Source organism: Lagopus leucura, unplaced genomic scaffold (assembly GCF_019238085.1).
Source record: "Lagopus leucura isolate 7727_CA_CO unplaced genomic scaffold, USGS_WTPT01 Super-Scaffold_73, whole genome shotgun sequence".
NCBI classification, from domain to species: Eukaryota; Metazoa; Chordata; class Aves; order Galliformes; family Phasianidae; genus Lagopus; species Lagopus leucura.
This window is the reverse complement of record NW_024962252.1, coordinates 80,389,109-80,413,688: the sequence shown is the minus strand read 5'-3', so window position 1 is coordinate 80,413,688 and position 24,580 is coordinate 80,389,109. Positions and strand designations below refer to the sequence as shown.

The following is a 24,580-nucleotide window of genomic DNA, read 5'->3' as shown; positions in this document are numbered from 1 at the left end:
AAATGTTGAACCTTATCTGAATAAAAGTACACTGAAACTTATGATAGAGAATATTTCAATCTTTGTTTCAGGATGCAAAACAGCCTCTCTAGAGGTTTAGGATGGAACTTATCCTGAATCTAAATAATTATGACTTCCTGCTAAAATATTGTGATATTTTCCATCGAATTCAGGTCAAGGATGGTATTAGCAGTGGGCCACCATTTTAATGTTGTGGTGATTGCTGTTGAATGGTATCTCTCTATACTTCCACGAGGATGTAAAACTACCATAATCTTGCTGACAAACTAGTAGCAGCAGTAAGTGCAGAGTCCCTTATTTTTTTATTTTTTTTATAGTGAATACCAAATTAGCAATGAGCTGAAATTCAGTAATGGGCAACTGTGCTGTTCTAAGACATGGAAAACAACTGAGATAAGCCTTTGGATCTCAGGTCTTGCATCAAGTTAATGTGGTCATCAGCCAGGAAACATCAAGGTGAGAGTACTTTCTAAGCAGCTGCCAGTCTGCCTCTTCATGACTGCTGGTCATTGCTGCGGAAATGCTCATCAGAACTAAGTAAGGATCAGATAAGTAGTGGCTTCTCCATTCTTGCCATTTTCAAGTTCACACTGGAAATGTCTGGATTTTGTGTTGTTAAATCAGAGTGCAATAGATTCAATACCAGAACAACCAAGGTAATTCTGTGCAGTGTGGTATATGTTCATTAGGAAGAATCAAAGTTAAACTGGACAACTTTCTTTTTTGTTGTTGTTTAAGAGTAGAGATGGCAAAAGACTAAGGTAATATCCTGCCTAGTGGTTTTGTCTGGCTCCAAAGAGTTAATTTTCTACATGCATTTCAGCTGGATTCTCTCTGCTAGCTATATCTGAACTGAGTGATAGAGAAATTCCTTGGAGCTAAGCTGTGAGTGTAATGTGAAGAAAAATCAACACATGCTATGAGAAATCAGGAATGTCTTTTTAAAGTGTTTACCTTTAGTATGCTGTGTGACTAAGGGTTTTCCTTCCTGGGACAATGTGAGGAATATTGGTGGCATATACAAAAGACTCAGTGAGGAGAAAGTAAGGATGGCTGAGAAATTCTTCCTCTGTGAAGTGATGAAGGCAAGGCAACCAATACCTAGCAAGCATGGGGAGATGTTTTTAGCTGGTAGAAGCTGGAAGTGCCTTCGGGCTATGTTATACTAAATTGTATGAATTGAAAGTTGCTTATTTTTGCTGAGAGTTGGAGCTTTTCCTTTTCCAAAACTTTCTAAATAGGTGCTAGATAACTAACCTGCAACTTCTGTAGACTGTGGAACTATTTTCTTCTGCAAGATTTTTTCCTTTTTTTTTTTTTTTTAATTTATTTTTCCCTGGGTCTGATTAAGCAGGTGAAGTATTTTGTGTGTGTTATAAATAGCACATTTTTCCTAGAAAGTGGATCTTTGGTACCTGATGTCAGAATTATTAACTTTTTTAAACATACAGCCAGTGCAGCATTTTTCTGCCTACTTTCTTACAAATAAATATTCCAGACTAAGTGGATTGAAATAAAAGCACAATCTGCAGTTGCTTCTTTCAAGAAATACCAGATTGGGATAGTCAGTTTTGCTCTCCTGAGTTTTCTGTCTCTTCTGATTAGACGTTATCCAGCATTTAACCAAGAAGTCTAGGAAAAGCTTACACTTGTTTTTGGACATTGGTCAAATCTGACTGTGTTCTGATAAGGAAGATTTAAAACAGCAGGTATGTATGTGAATTGCACATTTTCAAGCAAAGTTGCATGGGCAGATGTAACAGTTATACAGCACTGCGTAAGCCCGTAAGCTTTCTTATGCACGAGATCCCTAAGTCTCTCCTTTTGATCTAAGGAATTCAGCAGGCATCACGTAGCGAATATTTGGCAAAACCAGGAATTGTTTCCACTTTGGTCTGCCACAAAAAGACTTATTCTGTCTTTACTGGTTGACTGAGTGATATATTTTTTTTTTTTTTTAGGAGGGCTGCTTAAAATGAGGAGGAAGTATAGACTCTGATTCTGAACTTGGTTGTCTTGGTATGTTAATTTTCATTAGGAACTAGAAAGCTCTACCTCTTTCTGTTTTTGTTTTTTTTTTTTTTTAATTTTTTTTTTTTATTTTTATTTTTTAACTCCCTGAAGTTGGAGCACCATCCTCACATGTTTTGCTGTGTCTTCTGACTGTTAATAATACTGCTGACTTCTTCGCCTTGCAGTGAACCAGTACCACAAGGAGATTGCCACATCAGATTATGGGAGTTTGCTTCACTTCCAGGCAGCTCTATTTAATATACATCTGCTATGTAATACATGCAAAAAACTAAAATGATTTTCAGTTGCGTTAGTCTTTATTGGATCTGACCTCTGGTCCAGGAGGTGAAGGGAGAGTGGAAAATGAAAGCTGATTTGGTATTAGCCTACTATTCGTATTAGAAAAAGTAAATGCTTCTGCGGTTTTCCTTACAGAGGTGTCTTTATTCATTTGACATGCCTTTAATAACTAATTCTAGTTGTCTGGTTGCCAAGATGGATTTCCTACATGCAGACTTAAAAGTGATTTTGTCCTCTTTGAATGTATGGCTTCAAATGATCCCAGAACAGCAAACATTAAACTTCCCCCTAGACCTTGAGCTTTTCTGAAGCGCTATAATAATATAAAAGGATAAGAATATTAGAAAAAATAAATAAATGAATTAAGCACACATCATATGATATAAGCAGGACAATGAAACTCCTTGTTTTTCTCTGCTAGTTGATATCTCTTTTCTAACATTGGACATATGCTGTGGATTTCTCACTGTAGCTATCTTATGGATTTTCATATTGTCATTCAGATACTCCTGTGGATGAGAATGTTTTGTATGTTTCATCTGAAAGCGAGAAGTCAGCAGACCCCCAAACTTCTTCACAAATGTCTTTGTCCACATGTTTTTCTCACACTATCACAGTTTTAAATAAGTATCAGATATGTGCTAGCTTGCACAGTACGAATCTGCTTAAAGAATTGTCATTTTAAAAGCAGAGCAGTTGTTTTGAAATGTAATTAAATATCTTGAAAAGTTTCAAATAAGTATTGCATTATTCTTTAAAGAACTCTGATTTTCATGCCATGCAAGTAATATCCATTTAATTTGCTACCGAATTGCAGTATTGGAATGTTTTTTGTTGATAAGGGTCTATGCAACATTACAGCACTTACTGCATCATGTGTGACACATGTTTCTATGCTTAACCTTTACAGCTAGGATATTTGAGCCTGCTTTAATCAAATGTTATGCTACTAAGTGGGTGTTATTCTTTAAAGCTTCCTTGCTGAGGAAACGGATCTGAGTTTTCTTATGTCCACCTGCTGGACCTTGCTATCAAATTTAATAGACTCATAATTTATGACAAATTGGCACATGCTGGAGACCAAAACTTAAATTTGGTTGCCTCTGTTCCTTTAGCCACCCCCCCTTTTTTTTTTTTTTTTTTTTTTTTTTTTCTCTTGCAAACATCCCAATGCTCCTGTTACTAAGCAGGTATTTACTGAAAGATGCATGTTGATGTTCAAGAAATGTGTAGATGTGACACTTAGTCAGCACGGGGGTGATGGGTTGATGATCGGGCATGATATTAGAGGTCTTTTCCAACCTCAGTGTTTCCATGATTCTGTGCCTACATTCTTGGGAAACCAGCAGCTCCTTGCAGGAGACAGAGTGGAGAGATGCTGAAGTTCTTCAAGTGCTAGAAGTCTTCTGTCCCTTGCAGAGGTTTCTGGCCATCCCTATGTTGCCTTTTCACAGCTGTTAAGACTGGCATCCACTTCAAGCAACCCTTTCAATGCTGCTGCATGCAAAGTCGTTGGGGTTGAATTTCACACCTCTCAGGGTAACTGAGAGGAGGATTTGCCCGGTTACTAAAGAATGTGAGGCTAATAATAGAAGAGCCCATGCAAAAAATGTTGCTTTCAGCTCCAACAAGCTACAATGTAGCTAAAAGTAATGGCCCCACGAGGGCCCTTCTTTGTGGATCTACTGATCGAACTGACAAATATTTTTCCATGTATACCACACAGTATTTTATACCATCTTTTGGGAAACTTAGGATTTCTTTAGCGAATGTGATATTGGTATGATGGGAAGAGTCTTGTGAGTGCCCTTCAGAACAGAAGGAAGTCAAACCCTGGGTAAAGAAATGCTCTCCTTTCTCTGTGTCCCTGGGTCAGCTGTGCAAATGTATAAGAAATGTAGCAAAAACTATCCCAAAAAGCATGACACGTCTGTCAAATTTCTTCTAGTATTCTCGTACAGTTCTAAAGCTCTCATGTACTGAAAATTCAAGTCTAGAACTTGAATGTGGAGATAGCATTGTGCTGGAAGGGTGCCAAAAAAGCTCCTTGATGAGCTGCTGATGTAGAGCAACATGCAGAGCTTAACAAAAGCATGTGGGATCTACTTCAGGTTCTTATGTGGAAGAATGGGGCCTCTGACATCAATCTCATTTCACTTTCTTCAAAAAAGCTTTTTAAAAGTTATGTACTTAGATATATTGTGGAGTTTCGGCTTAAGGTTTAGCCCTGTTAGTGAAATCAGCAGTGCTGTCTTATGCGGTTTCTTAAAGTAAATGTCCAAGTCCAAAGCCCTTTCCTAAGGATTCCCACATGTAGAGATGCTTCTGCTCTGTCCTAATTAACATACACCAGGAAGTTCAACTCCACTGTGAAATAAATGGAGACATCAACTTACTTGTCTGGATCCTAGAAAAATCCTAGTGTCAAAGATAGTAGTAAATAGATAACTATCTTAAACTGTTCTCCCAGTAAAGAAGGCAGTGCATAGATAAATTATCAAGTTACAGATTCTCTTGACTAAAGTTTAACTGTTTAAATAGATGCAGATTTTTAAACAGTTTTGTGATAACACATCTTTTGCCAGTTACTGTGTTTGTAAACACTGAATGTTAATTGAGAATACTGCTACCTATGAGCCTGCATGAAGTTAAAGGAATTATTGGAGGATGGGGTGTGGGGGGCTTGGCTGGTTTATTGCTTGACTAATCAGAGTGTTTCAGTGCCATTAATTACACTCAGTGGCTAAGCCTGTGTGTAAGTTAAAGACTTAAAAATGATCTGATTTGAAGTTCTTTTCTATTTCATTTTGTAGGTAGTGTAAGTGATTTTGTGTCATGAGAAAATGTATACAACACTGATAAATCCATAAAGTATTTGACCTTTAATCAATCCTAATATTTTCAATCCACAGAGCCTTCTTAAATGGCTGTAACCTTAGCCCTTTCACTGCCATTCATCACAATTACTGTTAGAGCTGTCTGATGCAATGCATAAAGCATTGCATGTTGACATCCAATATTTGATCATTAATAATAATAATAATAAAAAAAAATTGTTAGAAACATTCCAAGTGCTTTTGCTGTTCTGATATTTTCCAGTGCAGTGCCCAGGAGAAGAAAAGGGACAGTTTTGATTTATGTCAGTGCTGGCAGATATTGTTAATTGATGTTTACTGTTGGCAGAATGTAGGCATAGTTGATTCTCTAAACAACTTGATGCTTGATGCTACATTAATTTTCAGTGATTGTTAACCCTTTCATAATGAGAATAGCGTTTGTAAAATATTAAGGTAGTGTATGGTTTACATTTTATGAGAGTTTTGGAATCCCCAGATAGTAATAGGCATTAATTGAGAGCTTCTGGCCAAGCCAAGCAGACCTTGCTTGTGCTAGAATACGTGAGTTAGGGCTAGCAGGATGGTTACAACAGATCTACTGTTTTCTTCCCTTTCCAAAGGCTTTTATTGCTGTCTTGATCAAGGAATGCTGCCGCGATGGAGAGAAGTGTTAACAAAATTTACCCGTAGAGGGGCTGTTTTCCATAGATGACTAAATGATCTGATGCAGGGAATGCTGGACGGCTTGTGGAGAAACTTGTAGTTTTGCTGCGCATGTGGGCATTTCTTTTACCCTTTCTCGGGCCTTTTACTTTCCGCGTGCTTTGTCAGTGGAGATTTCAACATTTTTTTTTCTTGGGCAGTCTCCTTACATACATTCTTTTGACAAGTATGAAGAATAACACATTTGGATTGAGATAAGTATGATAATATTTCTGAAATTCTCTCTTGTGTAACATAAGCTTTCACATTCACCTACGATTCATAACACCCTTGAGGCTGTAGGTGCTGCTCAGGTTTTTTTTCCTGAAAGAGAACTTCCATTGTCTTTGCGTCCTGAATGAAATATGACCTGTCCTATATGAAAATAACACTCAGATATGATATCTCACTGCTATTTGTCCCGTTTGAGACTTACAACAAGCTCCCCACATCTCTCTCATACAGAACCAAAATACTCTTTAATTAAAGAGTATTACATATATTTATTTGTGTAACTTTATATATTTCAGAATAAGAAAGTATCATGACTACTTCAACAAAGAAAGGTCAGAAGTGCAAAGCAACGGCTATATTAATGCTTTTGTACATGCGAGCTCTGTCTAAGCTAGAAGGGCTTTATGTTCTTTTTCTCCATCTTGTAGATTTTTCTTACCATAGTTTTTATAGGTCTTAACAATTTATTAGCAGGAATTATACTTTTACAGAAATCATGAAAAAATGACATGGGAAAATGATCTAAGTCCTCTCTCCCCCCCCAGCTATAGTTCTCTGTTTTCATAGCAATTTTGCCAAGCCAAACAAAAATGATTAAAACTGAGCAGTGATGTGTAAGAATTAGCATGATATGTCTCTGGAATACTGGATGGAAGAATGAACGAGATTTCATTTTTACTGTAGTTACCCTATAGACTCTCTGTCTGTGCTGTTTGTGTTGGTGGAAATTTCACAGGAACGTCATGGAAAGATTTGCAAACTTCTGGCCAGGTTGATCACTAGCTGCTCTGACATCCTCCCTCCGTTGACAGGGTTGATATTAACTTCAATATAAAATCAGCTCTGTTCCAGAGTGCTCAGTGATCACATCATTTGAGTGCAGGAAATACAGATTGTGACTGTGTGAGGGCACCCACAGGTAGGAGTGCCAGACCTCCAGTTTTGCATAAAAGAGATTCTGAGAGATCATTCTATGTGTAGCAGTAGAGAAATTTGGATCATTCTACTGTCTTTAATGAATCTAGAGAATGGTAAGGGAGCTAATAGTGTTTTTTTTTTTTTTTTTTTTTTTTTTTTTTTGAGAAATAAGAACTGTAGGAGCTACTCAGTTCTGCTGAATACTGAGTATCCTTAACTCCCAGGAGAAAACGGCTGATCATCAGAACTCACATTTTCAACCATTCTTGCAGTAGACTTGAACTTCAGGAGTCCCAAAAAACATCCATACCTATTGTTTATGCACTAAAACTTCACTGTGCATATTTAACATTTTTGATAGGCTTTATCAGCTAGTGTGTGCTGTTTGTCCCAGTTTGGTATAAAATGGAGGAAAGGTTTTTGTCTTGGTCTGTGTTGGTAAGGTTTTCCTTGTCAGAAGCTTTGGAAGGAACCTCTCTTAATAGCATTTCCAGGCTGGCAAATGATACTGGATTGCGGAAGCAGTTTCATATTTACCAGTACGTGGGTAAAAAATGATCTGGTAGATGTTAAGAAAAAATTATTCTCAGAAAGAATAGTAAAGCAATGGAATAGGCTGCTCAGGGAGTTGATGGAGTCATTCTCCCTAGGGGTGTTCAAGAACTGTGGAGATGTGGCAACGAGGGACATTGCTAGTGGGCATGGGGGTGATGTGTTGGCAGTTGGATTAGATGATCTTAAATGTATTTTCCAGCCGTAATGATTCTCTGAAATTGTTTTCTGTACAGTGCCTAATTGTAGGGCCAGTCTGTGACTCCACTTGTGATTCCAAGTGGAAACCAAAAGGATTCTTTCCTGTGGTGCCACCATACAGTTTGAAGAGTTCTAGACCTTGAATACTTATCAGAAGATCTGATATGTTCTCAAGTACTGCGTAATGACATCTTCCCTGCTCTCTTGGGCTTTGCAGTTATATAAGTGCTGTAAGAAATTGGAGCTCTTGGCTGCTGTACTTTGTGTTATTAGTCCCATATTTTACGGCAAAAGTATTGCTTGTATTTGTGAATAAGAATTACTGTTGCATAGCTCTTGATTAGTTAAATTTGAGTTAAGTTTGCCGCTGCAGCTGCTTTCTGCTGATTTATGTAAGAAATGCAGTACTGGTGAGACCCATGTCTTGTTGTAGACCTCTGTTCATTAATCTTACTGTACAATGAACATATAACCATTGGTGAGATATCTATTTATTCCTGCATAAAACAGAGCCAGTTATCTAGGAATAGATCTGTGGGGGAAAATAGCTGTGGAAAGTAAGTAGTCTGGACATACTGATGGGCAGGGTGTAAGCAGGGTGGGGAACAAGGGAATGTATACTGCTTTATGATAAATTCCTCCATGCAGGAGGATTTTACATTGGGGTATCTGAGCATCTGTACGTGGCAGCTCTCTCGTGCACCCTGTCTTCCTATAAATTCTCCCTCCTCATCCTCTTGTACAGAGCAGCTGTTCAAGCTGAGGTAGGACACTGCTTGTTAAGTACATGCAAGAAGTTTCCTCAGACAAATGTTTGGGATATTAATAAGAATGTTGCCTGGGCAAATAGAGCAAGATTCATCCCTCAGGCTCAACTCTGTTTTTCACTAGTTATGTTTCCTTAATGCTCACAGGCGATGTCCTTTCTCTTCCTGTTCCCTGCCTCCTGTTTCCTTTCATACCCAACACTCATTAGAAAAAGCCAAACCATATACAGACACTGAAACTGTTTATCTTGGTAGAGGAAGTGTTATCTATGCTGTTCAGCTTTTTGCCTGAAGTCTTTAGTGTCGTCTTTTTCCCTGAGTCCTGTTGCTTTTCCACTTGACATCTTTTTCCAGATACTAAACTGAAGCAACCTTCTCCTGCAGCATCTTTCTCTCCCAATCTGAGTTTTTGTTTTTCTTTTTTTTTTTTTTTTTCTTCTCTTATTTGGGGGAAGAACTGAAGCTGATTTAGGGAGGTCAGTAGCCACGGACAGGTTATGCCTAGCCACTCAGCAAATACATTTTTAGGCCAAGTATGGTTTCAGGTCAGAGTGGGAGACTTGGTAGTGTGGTAACATTACTTTCTGAAGATGATATGAATTTCACCTACTCCTTCATGAATTTTCCATGTGTTTATATTGAATTTTCTAATTGTACTACTTTTCTTCAGATTCTAAGCTGAATGAATTCCCAAGGACAGGGCCAAAGGAAATGCATGTTGCTTTTCCGGTGCCCTTAGACTTCAAAAGGTTTTACAAGGATCTAGGGAAATATGACTCTAACTGTGCATTCCAGTTTGGGAGTTTAGGGTCACCGTTGCCCAACTTTGTGCAAAACAAAGGGAGAAATGCATGTCACCAAGCAGGGGGTCAAATGTTCTATCTGAAGATATTTATGTGTATGTTGTGGTATATGAAACTCTCCCCTGAAAAATCCTATAAATCTGCTCAGTAATGACCCTTGAAGAACTCAAGAACCCTATAGCAAAAAAAAAAAAAAAAAAAAATTTTTATTCTGTAGAGCTGCTGAATTTGCTCTGTGATCTTGGTGCGTTCCTGTGGATCTGCCTCACAACAGCAGGCAAACTGGAGTCGTGTGGGTAGTACTGTGTCACATATGAAAGTAGCAATACTAAAATAAGGAGATGCAGCTCTTTGCTAGAAATTAGTAACTTGTATCCAAGTTTCTGTGAGGAGTTCTCTTCCAACAGATGAGACTGCAGAGGCATTGCGGTTGTTCATGTCTACATGTATGGCAGCTTTATCGCTGAAAAATCAACAGCTCAGAAACAAAAATCAAAGTAAATAAGTTTTCTTTCACTTGATTTCTGTAAACCATTCACAGCTGTTATTTCAGCTGTCATATGGGAATATTATGTGAAAGAAGAGGAATCTTCGTGGGCTAAAGTTCAGTTCCTTCTTATCCCTCCACCAGTGGCTTGCGGCAGTGCCTTGTGCATATGTGGAGGGGCCTGTGTTCCCCTGCTGAGCTCATGGAGCTGCAGGAAGCCTGGGCTTGTATGGATGCATATCTTATATGTGTTTTGTGCTGCTGCTAAGAGAGCCTGAAGCTGAGCTCTTCTTGCAGACCTTTGGACAAACACAGTATGGCAGCTGATACACTTTACTTTCAAGGCTTGTGTTCTCTGGACGACATGATGTAGGAGGGTGCTGTGTTCCTCAGGGGAGTGCAGGCAATCTGGAGACACCAGTTCATTTCCTTCTCCTAACCCTGACATCTTCAGAGCAGCATGGTCTATCATACAGGGTTTTCTCCAGGTACAGGAGCTGTGATTCCATCCTGGTTTGTGCATTTACATACCTTTCTCATCCCCTAAGGTAGTGACTCTGTTATCTTAGGAGACTTGATGTTCCAGAAAAAACTGAGTGTAAAAAATCATGTGGCATACTGAGTTTCCCCTCAGCCCCTGCTAGAGTTATGAGAATTCAAAACATGCACTTCCCATGAGCAGCAGGACTTTATAGCCCTGTGGCTGTCCCTGATATAAATGTATGAAACTGTGGCTGAACCTTACGAGGCGCTTCTATTTAGAAGTTTCCTTTACCACTGCCTGCTTTTGCAAAAGCCACAGAAATTCCACAAAAGCTCGTGGATGTGAACCTCTGGATGGGACTTATCTCCAGATGTGCAGAGCTGAGTGTGTGTACATGCTATTTAAACTGGTGTATCCACAAAGAACTGGGTGTTTACCTATGAGCTGTAAATGAGATCAGCTGCTGCTGCTGACAGCAGAGTTACAACAGGTCTGGTCTGTGACTTCACCAGTCGCCTATCGTGATCAATACAGTATCACTGGTTGCAAGAATGGGACATAAAATGTATACTCCCAGCCTTTATTCCAACTATGGGTAAAATTGGTCAGAGAGCTATAATGGTGTTAGGAAGAGATTTGATAGAATTGTATGAACTTATGCATTTAGAACTGTTTTTTTCAGGATGCTAGAAATTGTGTAATGAATCCCTTTTGTTTTGCTTCTGATGCCTTCAGGACTGTTTTGACTTTACATTCCAGATTTTCTCATTGCCACATGAGATAAAATTTTACATTCCTCTGAAGCAATAAAGACAAAACCCCAAACCTGCTCTTGCTTCCAGAAGCTGAAGATGTGAAAAAACTGCCAAACAGTTAATCCTTGCAGTAAAATACAGCTGGAAATGCTGCAGCTTTTCTCTTGTACCAGGGCATATAGTGCATGTTCCTGTTTAGAAAGTGAATGTTCAGCTTCCAGAGAGTGTGCTCGCACTTCCTTTATAAACCAGCAACTACATGGAAGAGGCAGATTGAGTGAATCTGCTAATTAGTAAATATACCCAGGGCTGTTCATTCCCTACCTCCTGTTTTGACAAAGATGTACAAGCTATTTTGCCAGTAGATACCACTATGTGTATCCAAATTGCTAGTGAGAAAAAGTTTTTCTTTACTCACAAATGACAGACTGATTTAGGAATGCTGTCTGGAGCATATGTGCACTACTGGGCACATCTTCAATTCTTTAGTCAACATCTATTATGAAGTGGTTTCACATGGGTACCAATTAAAGAATAATTTTTCACCTTCCTGTTCTTGATTCATCAGATAGATATATTTTTAATGTGTTGCGTGCTCATGGCCCCTAGAACAATCCAAAAGCCTTTAACTGTCTGAACTGAACTACTGTGGCCTTTCTTGTCAAAAAGAGCTCTGAGATTTATTTCTGTGCACAATGTCACCATAAAATGCTACTTTCTTTTCTCTATTCTGCAGGCAATGACCTATAATAATCAAGTTTCATTGTCATTTCAACCTTTGTTCTAAAACATTATGATGTGTAGAAAATTGATTAACTGGAATTTAGTATATACAACAAAAGGAAACTTTGTTGAAACCCAGAGGGCCATTTCTGTTCAGTTGATAAATGTATGAGTTTCTTTGGTTTCCTGAATTACCAGGTAAAGGGCAACATTTTCCAGATCTAACTAATTTCACTGAAACATATGAAAGACAAATACCAGAAGTCAAATCTAACATATTCTTCCCAGGGGCCTTAAGGAAGAAAAAAAAAAAAAAACCCACCCCAAATTCTTTATTTTGAAAAGCTAAAGTGAGAGTGCAAAATTAAATGGCTGACTCGTGTGAGATATGTGAACTGAACAACACATCAAGCTGTTGTACCAGCTGAAATGGCCTGGGTTTCCTCAGCACTATTACAGAAAAGAAACGAGGTGAAAAGAATACATCACTGTGTTATTCCAGCCAGGCAAGCCGTCAACGTATCTCAGGCTCGCAGCAAACCAGACCCACTGCAGCGAGCTCTCCATGTAGGGCTGAGGCATTTAGCCCCAGAGACAAATTTTTCTTCTTGTGTCCCCTCAAGGCATGGAGGAACTGGGTCCTGGACAGGGTCCCTGAGAAGGGGAATGCTTAGCACTGGTAGCCTTGTGAAGGCCTTGCTTGTGGTGGTAGCTCTCCTGCTATGTGGTCAGATACCATCCCCCTGTTAGGCTCTTCCCTCCTGCAGCTACTCGCTTTATGAGGAACAGCCAGATTCCACCTTCTCTCCCAAAGGAATTTCTTAGCCTTACAGACTTGTGGATGTACACAGAGAGACTTGGCAGGCTTGGTGCTAAATGTTGCTGCCTTTGTGCTTAGGTAGTAGCAAGTAAGAGCAATCATAAGCAATAGACATGTTATTTATCAATTCCTCGATGTGATTGTGTCATGTTTCTTAGTGAAGACAAGCACAGTAAAAAGTATAGCGTATGTTGGTGCTTTTTTGCTCAACAGCAAGTTTAACGTGAGTCAACATGTGCCCAGGCACCCAGGTAGGTCAGTGGTACCCTGGGGTGCATCAAGCATGGCACTGCTAGGCAGTTGAGGGAAGGGAATGCCCCACTCTGCTCTGGTAAAGCACCTCTTGGGTGCTGTAGTACAAAAAGGACTTAAAACTATTAGAGAGCATCCAGAGGACTGCAGAGATGATGAGGGGTCTAGGGGTGAAGAGCTATGAGCAGCTGCTGAGAGTCCTGGTTTGTTCAGCCCAGAGCAGAGGAGTTGAGGAGATGCCTCATGCTGGCTGCAGCTCCTCGCAGGGAGCAGAGGGCAGTGCTGAGCTCTGCTCTGTGTGACAGCGACAGGGCCCGAGGGGATGGTATGGAGCTTCGTCAGGGGAGGGCAGCTGGGGGTTAGGCACAAGATCTGCACCAGAGGGCAGTGGGCACAGCCCTGAGCTTCTGGAGTTCAAGGAACGTTTGGACAGCTCTCTCATAGGGTTTGGTTTTTGATGGTGCTCTGTGAAGCCAGAGATTGGACTTCATGATCGTTATGGGTTCCTTCTAATTGATTGTATGACTTTTTGAGAAACAATAATTTAAGCAAATGTAAATGCTCTCAGCTGGGCAAATGAGAATCCTTAACTTAATCTTCTGTAGGAAATGTCAGCCACCACCTTGCAAGGCATGAAAGCCCTCTCCCATTGTCAGTGTCTGTTGTGTTTATTTCAGTCCAGCCAAAATAGCTCCTAGGTATCATGGAAAGAAGCAATGGCGTCTGAGTGCCTCCTGGACAACACTTGAACCCTGGGCATATTTTGTTTTGTGCTGGAGTTGAATTTGATGTGATAGGTCTGGAAAAATACAGAGCTGACAGTCTATATACACAACCAGGATTTCAGTCCACAGGGGTAATGAGAACCAAGTACCCAGCCACTTTTTTCGTCCCTCTGTCAATTTAAAGTGCATTTTTAAATGAACAGTGGGGTTATTTGGGTCTATTAATTACAGTAATTGTTTCCTGTGTGCAAATCACATGTATGAGATGTGAAAGGCGCGTGTGTGTACGAGGGAATGCTGGCGTGTGTGAGACCAGAGCAGTTCCCCTTTGAAGATATTTTTTTTGTCCCTAGAGATGGAGCCTGTAATGAGCAACAACATTTACAGTGAAGACTTCAATGCTCCTTGTTGCCCTATCGTTGCCTTGCCTTTCACGTGGAGATTAAAGCCAGTGGTTGAATCTGCTCCTCCTTTTCCCATGTGGTTGATATAAATTCTACATCAAATGGAAAGGAGGAAGGGCAGGTTTGGCTGTCAGCAAAAAATGAAGGAGAGGTCTGACAGCAGCAGGAGCAGGGGCTCAGTCCTCATTAATCTGGAGGGTGCCAGAATAGTAAAAATAAAACCTGAGGAAGATGCCTACTGTGCCCTTTAAACAGAGAGCCCGTGACTGGCATAATGAGAGGGCAGCACTGATAAGTACATGGGGAAAAATGCTTTTTATAAGGCTTACCTACTGGTGGATGTGATGGGGAACTCATGCAGGTTTTGATAGGTTATATAAAACTTTGAATGCTGTGGTTTGTGTGTTATGGAAGTACAATAATAATTCTGTACCTAAGTTTCTAACCTGTTTTCTGTTACAAGTCTCTGCCTTTTAACTTTCATAAGAAAGCCTTCTTTCTGCCTGATTATTATATTTTTTTCTCAGCACAAAGTGATGCCAGAAAAAAATTGTTTGGGGAAAGTTTGGGATTAATCTGGATTTTTGCAGAGCGTTGTTTCCCCTTTTATGTCTCCTTTAGCTGCAGTGCGTCATCTCAACAGTGGCCCAGCTCCTGTGCTCCCTTGCACTTCTCCTCTGGAACAGCCCAGTTTGGAGGGGAGAGGAGAGGGATGGAAAAATACTCAGCAATGCATCCTGAGAGAGAACAGCCAGACAGTGTGACTTTATTGAATTAGGAAAGAGCTATGCTGGGAAGAGAGGCAGATCTCCTGAGATAGCTAAGAGCAGATAGTGAGCCCTTGAGCTGTGTACATGGTTTGTGCATTGAAGTCAGGATGTGGTCGTAAATCACCCCTCAAAGGCACTAGGGTTCATAGATTGTCAGCTTGGTTCTACAAAAATTTGCGTATTCTCAGTTCTGCTTTTTAATTCAGTCCTGAGTCCTGTTCACTGCTCCTTCCTGCAGCAGACAAGCAGCACCGACTCTGTTGTGAAATTCCCAAAAACTTAAAAGCAAGAGGTGCACAGACATGGTGCAGGGTTTCTCTCCATCCTTGGTTTGAGATGGTTCCTGTACATGAATGCAGCTAAACTCATTTTCAATGCAGCTGGAACAATAAACGCTCAAAAACCAGAATATTAGCTACTCTAATCAGTGTTTTCTTTCTTCTCAGAGGAAATTTTTATAGGTAAGAATATCACTCTTTTTACCCCTTCTCACCTCATCTAAAGAAGTATGGAAAGGCTTCAAGGTTCAAAGACAAAGCTGTGAAATAAAACTCTCTTTGTTAGCTGAGCCAGAAATTTGAGACACTAGAGAAGATTATTAGAAGAGGGTTAGGTCAGGGTACACTTTGGTTCTACTCAAACATGGAAAATGGAGGGGCTAAGGTCCTATTGCACACAGAACCCAGGCTGTACATCAGAGAAGGTTTAAGTTAGCAGTGAGACCCAATTAAGAGGAAAACACATTTTCTCTGTCAGAAACCCTCTTGCTGCCTAATATTGTTTATTATCAGTTAAACTATTTCAGGCTTTACTGATTTTTAGCAGCACAGCTTATCACATTTGAGTCTCTACTATTTTTAATGAATAGTTGGATCCTTTAAAGCCACTCTTAGCACCAGGTGGCATCATGTCATGTGAGCACTACATTCCCAAATTGATCAAATGAAAGAAGTGGCTTTGTTTCAGAGATGGTGTCCTTTTGCTCAGATAATTGAGCAGCTATGCAAAAGATTTTGTTAGAAGGTGAAGTTTGTGGTTGTGTCCAATGTTCATTCAGGGACATCAGTGGCAAGAAAGGTTGTTCTCACCTGGGCTTAGTCACCCATAAGAAGGCTGTTAGAACATGAGTTGAGCTGTTAGAGCATGAGTTTTCTGGGATGTGAGTATTCTGCAGAAATTAATGTAAGTTAGAGGTACCTTCACAGATGCACAAAAGGGCAAAGTTATGAGCTCATTAAGCTCTGGGTATTGGAAAAGGCAAGGCAGGAAGATATTAATCTGGTAGGGAATCCTGATCAGTTTTACTAGGTGTTCTGGATGAAAGTGAAAAATAAAAAAGACTATTCCTAAAAATGTCATTTATTTTGAAATGCTGCGTATTATGAAGGATTTTTGTGGTGATCAAGTAATCCACCCAAGTCTTAGATGTAACTAAAATGAAATAATAAAATTAATTCTTCTAAATAAATAATTTTCAACAAACGTTTGAAACTGAAAGTGTATGAATAGTGTCTTTGTAAGTGAACTGCATCAACCTAGTGGCTTGCTACATTTTGTATTTGCTTTCCTAAGTAAGAAAACCAAACTTCAGTATGAGTTGTTTTATGTTTAGGCATGATTAAAGGCTCTCGTAGTATCAATGGGATATTAATGGGCAATTATATCTTGAGTTAAAAATGGATGGATTATTCTTTTTTGAGAGAACACCACTGCACAGACAACGCTGCATAGAAATAACATGTCAGTAATATCGCACTACTGTACAGATTTTAAAGATAAATTTCCATCTGGCAAGCAGACATTCAGGAAGGAACTGTGGCTTTCTCACAGATCAAGTTTGTAAAGGATAAAATACAGCTTGAAGCTTCATTTCTGCTTCTCACTGTTGGCAAATGTAAATACGCTTTAGATGTATCTCAAAGAAATTGAACACAAACAACTGATACGGAAAAAACTAGTTTCCTCAGCTTGTCCCACTGGAAGTTTAAGTCTATTCACATGGTCATCCCAGAGAACAAGAGCCAAACAGAAAACCGAAAGGAATTCAAAAAATGACTACTACAAAGCAAGAAGAGAAAGCTCTGTTAATGCTTTACTGAAAACTTCAGTGTGCTCAAAAAACATCAGTTAATTTAACCCCTGTGAGGTAAGATAAATAATGAAAACCACATTTAGGTACCAGAAGGCATTAATAGGGCCTATCAAATGATGCTGTTGCTGACTTCAGTGGTCTTTGCAGAAGGTCCCCTCTGGTTTATGCAGAGATGGGGCTGGTGGCTGCTGTGGGATGGAGGAGCCTGGCTCTCTTTTTTTGCTCTTTTGCCACAATAGTAACCCAACACGATAGGAGGTAAGATTGTGGAATGCTAAGTCAGAGTAAAGCAGTGTGTAAACCTGAGCTTTACTGTTTGCCTAATGTACGTGCAAAAGACAGACATGAATAATGATATTCTCTGTTACTGTAGTAGCATTTGTCCTAATTATTCAAGGATAGTTTACGAATGATACACAGCATAGTTTGAAGAGAAAGAAAAATACATTTACATCAGACAAAAAACATATGGTGTTTATAAAAAACATGCTGTAATCTGGAGTTGTCTTTGCTTCCAAGATTGAAGTTTAAGAGTAAATGCTACTTGTAAATGATGTAAATATTAAACCTAGGAGCAACAGATAAGACTTGATTTAAAGATGCAGTTTCAAACAGAAGTGATAGCTGTATTTACCTCATGGTGAGCTGAAATTAAGAGTCAATCCCTGAATTTCCTATAGAGGAAAAAATCAAATATTTATATTAAAATATGTTCAACAGTATTAAACTCTTCTGTTTCAAATTCAGGTGAAATCGGTATGCTAGTGTAAATATTATGTAAAACAATTTTGGTCTTATTCTGTCTAGGAAAACCTGTTTGTCACTGATCTTATAACATGTCAGCTTTATGGACTAGAGAACAGATTTGAGTGGCACTTACATGCTTATCCACAATGAAATAGGCAACTACTGATTCATAAGCACCAATGTCTTCTCTTTGAAGACCACCTGAAAGATTTCTGATTAAGCATGATCAAGGTGTCTTATGAGATCTCGTGAGATCTGATGGTTTAAGAAAATAGGTTTTGAAATCGTTGCCCGCTAATAGGTGTTACACGAATGTTTTTAGGGAAGAGTATACCTTATGGATATTCCCTTACTTTCATTCAGTATTGCCTCTCCAATGGCCAATGTAGATTTGTTCTTCATTTTGGAGAAAGCTGATTTATATGCTGATAATCTCAGCGTGGTTCACCGAAATGAAGGCTGTTTTAAAAGGGAACATTACTGTAATTCTACCTGATAAGTGTGGATGACAGCTGTCAGCAGTTCATAGTTGGAACTACTGTTTTAACCATTTTTTCTTTTCTTTTCCTAAATCAGTGATCAAGTATTACCATTCTAGTGTTTAGGTAGAAGCACCTACTTCTAAGAGAAACAGACTTGCAGTGTGGAGCTTGGAGATGAGGCACCTGTTAGTTATTTGCTCAATCAGTGGCAAATTGGGATCTGAATTCAAAATAATTCCCCTTCTCAGCTGTGAGAGTTCTTTAGGAAATGGGATTACACTGAATTTAGAAATGTTGACTGTTTAAATCAGTACAAAACTAAAATAGATGTGTCAGTCTGTGGCAGTGGAATTGCTCAGCGCTTGGCTTTGGGGAAACAGGATCTTGTGCTTCTGGATCAATGGGCCGGAGTCCACTGCAGGTCTGCCTCTAAAAATAGCTGCTCTCTCTCTGATAGCTTATTGCCTGTTGATGTGGAATGAAGTCTGTGCCTTCAGTGACAGCTCTTCATCGTAAAACTTACCTGTGCCATGGGAATTAACTGACACTTAAAGGTCAAATCTAAAATTGGGCTCAGCATCTGTTCTCACAGTACCTTTGGCATTGGGAACAAATTTCATGGGGATGACCTTATTTAGATCCCTTAGACTTGAGGCATCCCTTCATCTATCACATGCAGGTGCTCAGTTTCACATAGGCAGGGGAGGCTTGAAGCGGACCTGGAGAGCATTTGGCGAGGGCACACAGCAGCTCGCGTGCAGGCAGCCTTTGGCTGAAGGGCAGTGATAGTGTGTGAGGCTGTCTGTGGGGAGCCAGATGGGGAGGGAGGCCGACATCTGCAGAATGGCTTGGATGCAGTTCAGACATTTGCTCAAATGGAAAAAAGGATTTAGCTAGGGATACTCAAGATAGAAAATTTATCTCTGGCTGAGCATTGGGCTTCAAAATGAAGGGGGAGAGGAACAGTCAGGGGTTTCTTCCTTTGTGTCAAGGTAGGGCTGGATCTGTCAGGCAGGTGAGGTGGAACAGGTAGGTCAGCAGATCCAGTTACGTGTCAATGCAGACAGTGACCAGGCTGGGTGTAGGGTATAGCTCTTAAATCAGCTGTGCTTGTTCTCTGTGCAGGAAGCTGGAAGTACTCAATGGATCTGAAAATGTGTTGACCTATTTAGAAATTTGAACCTACATGAACTTGCCTAATTTTTGCTAGCTGAATTCTGATGTTTTGCCCTAGAGATCCTTATTTATTCATTTATTTTTGTAGTCATTTACTGAATTACTGCAGGGTATAAATTCTAGAAAATAAAAAATAAGAGCTTGAAACATCAGTATTTGCCACGTTACTTGATTTTTTTAGTACATATATATTTAGATCCTAAGATTTCTTGTAGTTCTGCATTGTTGACTGTTAGAGCAATTAGTAATAAGTTTGTAACTGTAAGTCACACTTGAAAGCTGGGAAAGAATACAACATTTTACTAGTGTCGTAGAATGTGTAGTACAAATAGCGATCCTGTTTTCATACAGTGGCTGTGCTTTCAGAGTTGTTTTCTGCAGCTCTTTGGGTACAAGGGAGGTGATAGAATCAGCATGAATATGTGAGAGAAAACTACATTTGGGGTAGAAATGAAGATAATTTGCAACACATTCAGATAAAGCAAGATCTCCACGTTTTTGTTTCTTTGCTACCTCTCCAGTGTTGTATTTTGGGGTTTAATGAGTGTTTAATGATGCATGTTCTAATTGCAGTAGGCCTTATTCAAAATGTGCAGTAGGGCAGTATTAATGTTAGTACTTTATGCAAAACCAAATACCAAGTGGTGCTCAGCATGAGGCTTCAGCACTGTAATTGGGCAGCACACAAAAGACTACTTCACTTTCTTCTCTTCTGTAACTGTGGTCTAGTCTGGGTCCCTGAGGTACCAGGCTTGTAAATGTCTCTGCACCAAACTTGGTGGTGAAATTGCTGGGATTGCTGCTTGTAGACATTTAATTTTCTTAGCTTTTACCAGAACTGGTGGTTACTTATTTGGAAGTCTCAGGCATGGGAAGTTATTTGATTTAGGGGGCAGTCCTTGCAGTATGTGATTACTGCTGTATATCCCTTGGCTCCTTAAGAAATATCATAATTAATACCATTTTCTTGATTAGCTGATTCATAATTAAATTTAGCATACAGCATATGTTTATTTCATTTGATTTAATTTTGTAATAAATCTTTTAGGTTATGTATCGCATGTCAATTAGCTTTGAAAAATGGAAACAGATGCAATTTATGTTTTTTGAAAAGAAAAAATGTTAAACTCACTATGGGCTTCAACCCATGACAGATTGAGGAATATCTGTTATGTCAGTGGAAGAAGAACAGTCTGAGCCCTCGCAAAATTATACCCAATCCGTGTGTGGAGGGTGGTGATGGTGAAAGTGGAAAACTGGGAAAGAAGAGGGGGGATCTTAAGCAAAGAAAGTATTTAATTATATTGGAATTAACTCTAGATCACTCAACTGGACTGAAATAAAATTAGTTATAAAACATTTATTTTGAAGAAGCTGAGCCAGAAAAAGCACGATGCTGCCAAATAGTATTTAATTATTGTATTCAAAATTAGAAAAATAAGCCTTTGGGACTCTCAGTAGATCATTGAAACCAACTGCTCTTTTGATGAAGTATGTGTCTTTCTCAGATTAAATTACAAGTGCTGTCTCATGTTCTCATGAGATTCTGTAAACCCATATTACATTATTTTAGTAAGGGCAAAACAAAAATAATTAATTGGTGATCACAGACTTTCTAAGAGGGGGCAGAGGAGAGTTTTAACGAGCAGTTACTCAACTGTCTGCTCCACACTGATTTTCCCCAACCTGAGCCTCACACTTTCTACAGTACTGGGAGAAACTACTTTTCTTGAACAATTTCATATTTCCTGGCCCTGCTTATGTCCTGTAAGTGATGACGTGTCTTAGAAAATAGAGCAACAGAAAGAGAATGACGGTTGAGTGAGTTGGGAAAAACACAAAGAAGCCTTTTCAAAGAGAGAATGGATGTGTTTACCTTTTGCTTTGGCTTCAACCATGTCTAGACACAGCTTTACATGCTTAATGGTAACTGCAGAGCCCAGGGGAGAGCCACCTTGCTCATTAATGCCCAACGCTAATGCCTCCTAGAACTGTTTTCTCCAAGGAGGTGTTACATGGTGCCACCAAAACTGCCAGAATCAAGTTTGGCAGGGCCTGGCAGGGGTCATTTTGGCTTCTCAAGAATGGAATTTCGCAGGCTACTGATTTGTTCTGCGAAATGCCTCTAGATCTGGGACAGGATGTTCACAGACAATACAACCCCCATTCCATGGGTACATATTCACTGTCAACAAATTTTAAGCCATTCTTTGGTGTTTATATTGATTTGATGACTGAAGCTTTCTGAATTGTTTTGCATGGTGAATTGAAATGCAGTTACAAATGGAAAAAATGTTAATTGGATTGGACAGTTCTGTGTTAGATTTCAGGTGCCCAACAGCTGTGAGCCTTTTTTCTTTTCAACAGTGTTTTAGTCAAGAAGTGGAATTAACAGTAGGTTTGTCTTAACATTTCTGATTTTTCTGGCTTTGCTTGCCCAGTTTGAGACTCCCACTGGGAGATAATTGAAGTCCCTCCTGGGAGAGTTTCTGCAGCAAAACTGTTTGCTTTTCTAGTTTTCTTTCTGATGGGCCTCTTAAAAATTGACCGAGATGTGGCTGGATGTGTTGATCAAGTTTTAAAAAGGCTTTAGGTGATGAAGACAGATCAAATAGCTGATTTTGAATGATACCTGGTGCGCTGTTTTTGGTCAAAATCGAGTATTGCTTTGTTAGGATTTTTAGATGTCGGATTTGTACATTTTAGTTTATTTTATTATTTTTTAATTAAATTGATAGTCTGATTTCCATGTTTTGCATTCCATTAAGACATGTCTTGATAACATTTGCTGTGTAGGGTATGGAGTTTGTGGAATAGTTTGGAGGATGGATGGAAAGATTAATCTGGCACTTCCAGACTGGTGCCGTTTACATTTTTCACGGGAGCTATCCTCACAGGACTGTAGTCCAAGATGTTTCCTCTGCATAGAGTTTTACAGTAACTACTCCATATTTTGGCAAAGAAAATCCATTGATAACTCTCCTGACCTTGGCTCTACATACAAATGCTAAATATCTGTCTGAAGTTGAGACTGGGAACTCTCATTAAATTTGGAGGGATTTGGGAGGTTTTCATTGGTACTGGATCTGTCTATCATGGCAATTTATGGTCTTAGAAGCCTTTGTGGTAATAATAACTGCAAAACAAGGTGAAAATGAGTGAAAATAAAAATTCAGGGCCCAGGCTGATAATTGCTGATTAACACCTAATCTATGAGCTCTTCAGTCAGTGTTCTTGGCTCTATTCTTGTCTAACAGTTTATCTGGGAAAGGCCATAGAGTATACTGGAAGCAGATAATTTCTTTCCCTTAATCCATAATAATTTTTGTTGCAAATTCTGTGAATCAGAAAAAGATGACAGAAATATAAAACTGAGTACTGAAGATGGAGAATCTTGGAAAAAAAACACATGAGCTGTGTCTTGCTTTCTAAAGGTGCAACAGTGCTTCCCTTTGGGTAGAGGATCAGGTCTCCTGTTCAACTTCTGGCCATTGAACCAACAGGATTTGGAGAAAATTTCAAGGATATTTTAAAAACCTATGACTCCTTGGGGAGCCCAGCCATTCTTGCACATATCAGACTATCCCAGCTCCTAGGCTCAGACACAAAGCAGTTCCCAAATGACTTCCTCCAGGGAGCATGGGGCTTGGCTACTGCCCGTTCCTGCCACCTCATGATCATCCCAGCCCTGCTTCTCCTGGGTACTGCTGTGTAGTATGCAAGTAAATCTATTACCAGGGCCATTATAACAGCAATAAAACAGCTATAGAGAGAAAGTAACACCACATCACTGAGGACTCGCCTTTGAACACGTTCTCAAAGATATAATTAAAACCACCAAGAGCTTATTCCAAAGCCAAAGTTTGTAAGTGATGGGTCTGGAATCATGCCTATTGCAGGAAGGCTAATTACACCATAAATTAAACTTTTTTTTTTTTTTAGCCATGCATTATGACCTTTAATAAAATTGTTTTTACAACTAGCTGTCAATAAATCATCCAAGAAAGCTAGTGAGAAATGTTCTGTGAGCACTTCACTTCTGCGATTTTCATTAGCTGCTGTTTATTTGGTTTTGTGAGCTATTATGGTTTTTAAATCTCAAATTAAAAGCTCCGAACCATAAAAACTAATTTGAGAACATTAGCATCTTAGTCTTTGAAAATGAGCCTCTTTAATTGCAGAAATTAGTCAAGATTGTGTAGTGATCAGGAGGTCATTAAAAAAAATAGTGCATAGGCAGTGCTTGGTTCAGCTACAGCAGGTCCGGAAAAGCTCTTTTGAGTACATCCCTAATGCCAGAAAAAAAAAAAAAAACCTTTGGTCACATTGATTTTAATGCCTTTTAATCTAGTGGTTTGATTTCTCAGGCATCGGTTTTCTGGCCTTACTTATTCTCCTGTACACATCAGGCCTTTTGAATTTGGACACGTGCAAGAAGTTATATTGCATCTTGTAGCATTGTGTATGTAGTAATGAAGTATGGGGTAACGTCAATAGGCTTTATTTCAGGAACTCTTTTTGTTTTGCATTCTTAAGGCTCCTGTACTACCTCATGATAATTACAAATATTTGGAGGAAATATACTATAATGCTTGATTTGTGACTTTGAGATGGACATATTTTAAAACTAGGCACTTTTATTAGAATGGTACCAGAAAATGAAGCTGTTAGCTTTCTACTCCTCTGTCTCATAAAGCGCTCCTAAGTTGCAGAGTAGGTTTATTTTTTGCTTTAGAAAAATCTACAAAGCCTTCAAATATGAATTCAATGAGACAAGATATCAGTTCTTACTCTTATGTTCTCATTTCTTTTTGGAATGTAGGTTTCCTCACATTTCTATTTTACTCCCTATAATTCTTGCACTCACTGCTCATCTGACTTTCTATAGCTCATTTATCTGGGATATAGATCATAAAAATCAGATATACCTTGCTGAGCAGTGCACAGCTTCCATGCATTCTTGTTTATACAGTTGCTGACATCTCACACAAACAGCTCCATTTTGCCCTGTGGTTTACAACCAGAAGGTCCCCTGGAGTTCATCTGTAAAGTGTGATTACTCCCTCTCTCATATTTGGTTTCAGGGACTCTAAACTTTTAGAATTGTAGAATGGATCATTTAGGCTGGAAAAGACCCTCAAGATCACAAAGTCCAATGGTCAACCGCACTGAGTCCTATCACTAAAGCATGTCCCTTAAGTGCTACAGCCACACATCTCTTGAATACCTCCACCACTTCCCTGGTCAGCTCATTTCAGTACTTGGCCACCCCCTCTGTGAGGAAATTCTTAACATCTAGTCTAAACCCCCCACTG

General features: G+C 39.3%; 1 long non-coding RNA gene across 1 annotated transcript in view; it reads left to right on the top strand.

Moving 5' to 3' along the window:
* Nucleotides 1-24,580, top strand: part of LOC122182948 — a 60,662-nt gene that overhangs the window by 12,163 nt on the left and 23,919 nt on the right. The window contains exon 2 of the long non-coding RNA XR_006180045.1: nt 1,983-2,040. This is a non-coding gene — a long non-coding RNA (uncharacterized LOC122182948). The remainder of the gene's footprint in view (nt 1-1,982; nt 2,041-24,580) is intronic.